The sequence below is a fragment of the Acinonyx jubatus genome, chromosome E1, assembly GCF_027475565.1.
Source record: "Acinonyx jubatus isolate Ajub_Pintada_27869175 chromosome E1, VMU_Ajub_asm_v1.0, whole genome shotgun sequence".
Classification (NCBI taxonomy): domain Eukaryota; kingdom Metazoa; phylum Chordata; class Mammalia; order Carnivora; family Felidae; genus Acinonyx; species Acinonyx jubatus.
Genome location: NC_069397.1, coordinates 10,821,417 through 10,828,172, shown reverse-complemented (window position 1 = coordinate 10,828,172; position 6,756 = coordinate 10,821,417). Strand labels below are relative to the sequence as shown.

General features: G+C 48.5%; 1 protein-coding gene across 2 annotated transcripts in view; it reads left to right on the top strand.

Moving 5' to 3' along the window:
- The first annotated feature begins 2,812 nt into the window (after positions 1-2,812).
- PRPSAP2 (phosphoribosyl pyrophosphate synthetase associated protein 2) overlaps positions 2,813-6,756 on the top strand; it is a 47,845-nt gene continuing 43,901 nt past the window's right edge. The window contains exon 1 of one of the 2 annotated variants that reach the window (XM_027047256.2): positions 2,813-2,965. The gene's annotated coding sequence lies outside the window, so the exon portion shown is untranslated. The remainder of the gene's footprint in view (positions 2,966-6,756) is intronic. The other variant, XM_027047255.2, reaches the window with a different exon arrangement.

Below are 6,756 nucleotides of genomic sequence, written 5' to 3'. Positions count from 1 at the left end.
CCTAAACCCCAAGGATAATGAGAATGGGAGATGAGACATCAGCTCCCAGGGCTTTCAAAAGAGTCTTTGGAGAATGGAAGGCAGATGGACAAGGGACACTAGAAGCTAAGTGCCTGCAGTGAGGGGAGCTGAAGAGAAACTAGCCATTTCACTGGAAGCCTGGAAGCAATGCTATGCGGGAGCAGCCCATACTTGGCTCAGGAAAGCGGATCTGTAAAATTTCCAGAACATTCTCTTTGTGTTGTGCAAATACTATATAATTCTGTACTATTGCCCAACTCCTTTCTACCAAGGGGCTAAGTCTCAGGTCACCCATTTTAGAGACATTTCTTGAGTACCATGCCTGTGTTCGACACTGTTCTGGGTACTGGGAAATACTGGTCAGCAGAAGACACAAACGGCCTGCCCGCGTGGGGCTTACAGGCTATGGGGCCTAGAATAGGGATATTTATGAAATAATCATCCAAGTAAATGCATGATTAGCAATAATTGGCAATCATGATAGGCTTAGTGAAGGAAAAGTACACGAAATAGGTTTTTTGGTTGGGGAGGGGACGGTTTGGGGAAGGCTTGAAAATGACAGTCGTGTTGAGATGCAGGGGGAGAAGACTGCAGGAGGAAGTGCCTTCTGGAAGGCAGGAACAGCACGTGCAAGGACCCTATAGTGCGGAGAGGGTGGACCAGGCTGGTGAGAAATAACAATACAGAAGCAGGGGGAGAACACGCAGGCCCCTGAGAATGATACAAACCCAATTCACGCTGGCTTAAGAGGGTGGAGGGGAGAAACTTACTGGCTCCCATAAATGAAAATCCAGGGAACTCCAGACTTCAGGCTCAGCCTAAATTCGACTGAGCCCGTCTATCTCCCTCCTGCTCTGTTCCTCTATCAGCATTTTTTCCCGGTGGTTCCCCTCTAGGTATCCTGACAAGCAGAGCAAGAGAGCGAGCCACCCGCCACAGTTACCCACGCGGCTCTGGCTTGTGTCTCTTGGGCTCCCATTGGCTCAGCGGCCTATCCTTGGAGCTGAGAGGGATGAGCTGTCCCGATTGGTCCGATCCATTCGTACCGCGACATGTGACGTGAAAGGTGGATCCCCTGCGGCTGGTCGAAGCAGGCAGGTGAGGTTGGGCAAGGGTTAGATTGCAGCGCAAGAGAAGTGACGAAAACCCAACGATGGGCTGCTGGAAGAGGATTCAGTTTTGTCCCGCGAATGTATCAGTGGACTCACGGGTCGCGCCCTTTGCAAGAAGTATGTCCCTGTAAAATTGTCAGGCAAAGGAACTGTCTTAACGCCATTTCATGAAGGATCACACAATTTATAACTCATAAATCGAGATGCTTGTATTCCCCAATTGTGAAATAAGAGGCTGGCTGCTTCTGGCTAGCTGCCCAACCTTTAATGAATGATTTCATGCCTCACGCTTGTGAAAAACCCAAAGCAGAATTGGAGATGCAATGTGGTATAGGGATCAGCATAATGCAGAGTTTGGTGCCAGGCCTCCTGGATTACAATTCTCGTCCACTTAGTCATTTGTCAAGTCATTCGGTGTGGGTGTTTCAGTTCCCATAGGTATTAAAACGGAGAAGACAATAATGTCTACTTCACGCCCTTGTGAGGACTAAATACATTATGGTTAATATATGGTAAGGACTTAAGAGGGCTTGTTTTGATACAGGGTAAGTGCTACATATGTATTTGCTTTGTTTGTTTGTTTGTTTGTTTGTTTAGGTAGGTTTCCTACCCAGCGCAGAGACCAATGCAGGGCTTGAATTCAGGACGCTGAGATCAAGACCTGAGCTGAGATCAAGAGTCAGAACTTCATGACCGAACCACCCGGATGCCCCTGCATTGGCTATTATTATATTTAAAATTAAAATAAACCATATAAGTATGGTTATATTTAGATTATAAAGAATTCAGGCAATGGATACCAAAAGCACCAATTCCTTTACAAAACAAAAGAAGAAAGGTTGGGGTGCCTGGGTGGCTCAGTCAGTTAAGTGACTGACTTTGGCTCAGGTCATGATCTCACGAGCCCTGCATCGGGTTCTCTGCTGTCAGCGAGGAGCCTGCTTCGGATCCTCTGTCTGTCTCTCTCTCTCCAAAATAAAAACAAACATTTAAAAAATATAAAAGAGGGGTGCCTGGGTGGCTCAGTCGGTTGGGCGTCCGACTTCAGCTCAGGTCATGATCTCACAGCCCATGAGTTCGAGCCCCACGTCGGGCTCTGTGCTGACAGCTGGGAGCCTGCAGCCTGCTTCAGATTCTGTGCCTCCCTCTCTCTCTGCCTGTAACCCACTCGCATGCTGTCTCTGTCTCTCTCAAAAATAAATAAACTTCAAAAAAATGAAAATTAAAAAAAATACAAAATAAAAAAGAAGACAGGTCAACAAAGGAAATAATGATACCAACTGATTGTTTACTGCATGGCAAGAACTGAGCTACAAAGCTCTGCAGGTGTTATCTCACTTAATCCTCATAACCCTATGAGATAGATGTTACTGTCATTTTCATTTTTCGGATGAGGAAATTGAGGCTCAGAGAGGTGAAGTGACTTTGCCCAAGGTTACAAGCCACTAAAGACTTGAACCCAGACATTTGTAATTCCACACCTTTGCTTTCACAGCCACCGCATCCCAGGGGTCCAAAGAGGCTCAGCCCCGTCCACCTCCCCGCCCCTCTTGCCAGCATGGCCCCACCTCTCTAGCCTGCACCTCCCCCGCCCCCCGCTCCCCGCTCCTCCCCTCGGGTGGGCCCCGCCCACGGCCCGCGAGCCAGGTGCCTCCGCAATCCCGGCTCCCGGCCCCGCCCTCTGCCCCGCCCACAGGCCTCGCAGTCGCCGTGGACGCCGTTCTTGCGCATGGAGTCGCCATTTTGCTCCTAGAGAAGCCGCCTGGAGAGCCGGCGCTTTCTTCCTTCGGCAGCCGAGGCTGCGGCGGGGCCGGGGCTGGGGTCGGGGCCAGGTAGGCGGGCGGGAGCCAGCGACGAGTGGCGGCGCGGACCGGCGGGCTCCGGCAGTGCGGGGCGCAGGTGCAAGGGGCGGGGAGCCCCGCGGCGCCGGCTGGCGGACGGGTCGCGCGGTCCCGGGGCGGTGGCTGGGCGGGGGGATACGGCGGGGCGACCCGGGGCTCGCGCCCGCAGCCGCCCCCTCCTCCCTCCCCTCCTTCGCGGGGCCCGCGGGGCTCGGGCCCGGCGCGCGGCCCCGGGTGACCCAGCTCCGGGCGCCTTTGGGAGTCGAGCCCTAATTACGGGACCGGCGGCTCAGAAAAGGAGCCTCCAACCCAGCCATCTCCGGCCCCTGGTCTGACACAGCCCCTGGTCTGACACAGCCCCTGATTCTAAGTTGACTGGCCTTGCTAGTCGCGGACCATTTCTGTTCTTCTCTGGCCGGTTGTTTTTTTTTTTTTTCCACCCAGAGCTCACCCAGCAGAGGTTGAGGGAGGACCTCGATGTGATTTTTAGATACTATTTGACTTTAAAATGTTTTTTCCCCAGCATATTGCATTGATGATAGGGTTTTTCCCCCTTTATTTTAATATTGGCGCAGTTTGGGTGTTTAGCTTTTATAAAGAATAAGGAAATGCAGACTGGGGATTTGGAGCATGAAGAAGTGTGATTTCTTACGTTTAGAAGATTTAAATGAGCAAATAAAAATAATTCAGCCACATCATTGAACTCCGCTAAATCCTACCCTTCTTCCTGCCCGTTTTCCTACCCTGACCCGGTCTATATACCATGATTACCCAGTTTTGATTAGCAGAGATGAAATTCTGCGCTTATTCACTTAACATAAACACTGTACAGAGTCCTGGATATTTACCGTTTTTATTATGTTGACTATATATTTCCGAATTTTACTTAATTACCCCATTATGGATGCTTTCTATCTGTCCAGTGTTGCTCTTAAAAGAAATCTTGCAGTGACCATCATTGAACATATATGGCTTGTTCTTTTCTTTTCCCGGTACAAATGACCAAAAGGGGAAACACTAAAAGTTATGTGTTTGTGTTCTTTCTTCAACACCTGGTATAAATTGTATTTCAAACAAGGCCTGTCTAGACATTTAAAAAAATCTGGGTGTTTGTCTGATTCTGCTGTGATGCTGAATTCAGCATGGGAGTATCATCATTTTCTGTGCCGTTGCATACAACTGTCTGCTACAAGTCAGACTGAAACTCAGCTGTCGTCAGCTGCTTAGAAGCCGCGCAGCCTTGAGCACGTTTCTTAATCTCCGGCCTCATTTCCCCATGTGTAAAATGGGTCCACTTCGAGTACCTGCTTTCTTGAGTTGCCGTAAGAATTCAGAGCACTTAGAAAACAGCGTTAGCTGTAAGAAAACGTGCTGCTGGAGAGACGGGCAAAGAGCCTGGGATCACAGAGACACGGAAGATTAATTCGGCTTAGGTTTTGCCCTAATTCTCTTCAGTACTGATATAAAAAGCAGTTGTTTTTGAGCGAGGTACGTCAGCAATAAAAATAATAGTTGTTTGCATCTTATGATGCTTTTTAGTTTGCAGACTGCTTTGAGTACCATTTGTTAATTGTTGCGACTCAGTGAGGTCAGGCTTTATTCAGCAACTGTTTGTTACTTTGGCAAACACCGTTGCGCCCCCATGTGCCAGGTACTAGGCACTGGATATACAGCAGGGAATGTAATGGTGGGGAAAAAAAAAAAAAAAATCTCTGCTGTCCTGGACCTTCGGTACCGGTGGGGGAAGCTGATCTTCCCAAACATCTATCTCTGTTGTCAGGAAGGGAAGGGCCAAGCCACCTACCCAAGAACGGGTTGCTAGTAACCACGGAAGGCAAGCCCGGGATTTCACGCTTACTCCGGTGTCTTTAGATAGGAGGTGTTTGCAGCGGATGCTTTGGAGGGAAAGCATCACACTTTAAGGCAAGCCTTCCTCATCTGAAATGCGGAAAAGTGGTTTTGGAAGGACTGCTGGCACCATCCAAAGCGAGTGGTCTTTCAGTGCGGATTCATTCAGGAGACTTCATAGATTGTCCAGTCTCATTCAGAGAGGAGTAGGGTTTGCTTTTCGAAAGGTACTGAGCGCCTCGGAAAAGGACGTGTTTTCATCTGTGTTATAAATAATTCTCACACATTGTGGGGTAAATTTAGGGTAAATGTAAAAGCAGCTGTGGTTTACAGGGTTGCGGAGCAGGGAGAATGAGAGTGCTCTCTTCACTTTCCATTTCATGCTAAAGCTTTGTGGTAATGAGCCTTCTGCCAGGCCCCATCCTGGTGATTATGTTTCTGAGGATAATCTCTAAAACTCACTTTTTTGAAGCTTGGTAGGGAGTACAACTTGAATTTCCAGTAGGGAAAAGGAGAACCCAAGCTAGCAACAGCCCTTAAGTTTGAACATCTTGTGCAGTGAGTAGGCGCAGAATATGACTGTCGATAACCATTTCCGAATGGATGCCCCTACCTGTGCCATTTTGATGGTGGTGGGTGTTGGTTATAGAAACCTGATGTCGGAAGACTCAGGACGTAAGAGACCACAGTCAGTGGTGAAGGGCGTTCAAACTGTGACCAGTAACGAAAGGCTGCAGGAAGTATCCTGGGGAAGAGAAGGCACAGAGGCAAGAGAGCCATCTTGAGATAGGTTGAGCACTGCCCAGTGGAAAAGGAATTTGATGTTTCCTGTAAATTATCAAGGAAAGGGCAAAGACCAGGAGGTGTTGAGGGCAGGGAGAGGAAGTTTAGCATGTTCTAAGGAAGAATTTGGAATGATGGGCCCCTAGGATATGGGCCTTGGGCTCGAGCTGTTCAGGCACCTGGAGTGGCTCCTTGGCGGGAGTCCTGTAGATGGGCCTGGTTATCTCTCAGAGCTCTTTCTACCCTCAGATGCTTTCGTTCTGAGTGTTCCATGTCCTCTCAAGAACACTGTGGTACCTTAAGAAGCTTCTTATTTGAGGTTTGGGGAACGTAACAAGATGGCCAACATATGCATGTAACCGCACTTGTTCAGTAGAAAACGAAAACCTTGAAAGTGGATACCAATGTAGCCAGCTTCCATTTACCAAGCAGATCCTCTGTGTGGCACACTGTGTTAAGTGCTGTACAGAAATTAATTTTACAGCAACCCTGTAAGGTCACTTTACCCTAAGGCTAAGAGAGACTCATTCATACAGAACCTCGCAGTGAGTTGAGCCCAGATGCAATCGTGAATTTGACTCCAAAGCCTGTATTTATAACTACAGGAGAATGAGTTTTTATTGTTTCCGTCTCCAGACCTGTGCCATCTGTTCCTAAAGACAGACATAGCATTGGTTGAGAGATGGTGTTGGAAGATACTTAAGATCTCTTCCAACTTTGAGTGTTGATGACTAAATACATTCTTTTTTTCATCTGTACCGGCCACTCTGGCCCACACTGCCCTAAAGCAGGTGTCAGCAGACTTTCTGTGGAGGCCCAGATGATCAGTGTTTTCAGCTGTATGGCCTGTACTCAACTCTATCATTGTATCCATAGACAGTTTGTAGGCAGTGAGCATGGCTGTGTTCCAATACGATTTTATGTACAGAACGAGCATTTGGAGGGATCTGGTTTGGCCCGTGGGCTGTAGTTGGCTGATCCCTGCTCCCGAGCCACTTTCCACCGTAGGTATCCTCGTTGGTCTCCTTAGGGCTTTGGTCATTTGTGCATGTGTTTGTGTTTGGAATTCATAGGCTGTAGGTCAGTTTTCATTGTAGTGCTCCATTTTTCCCATCACGGGATGCCCCGTAAGAGGCACTCTCGGGAAATGT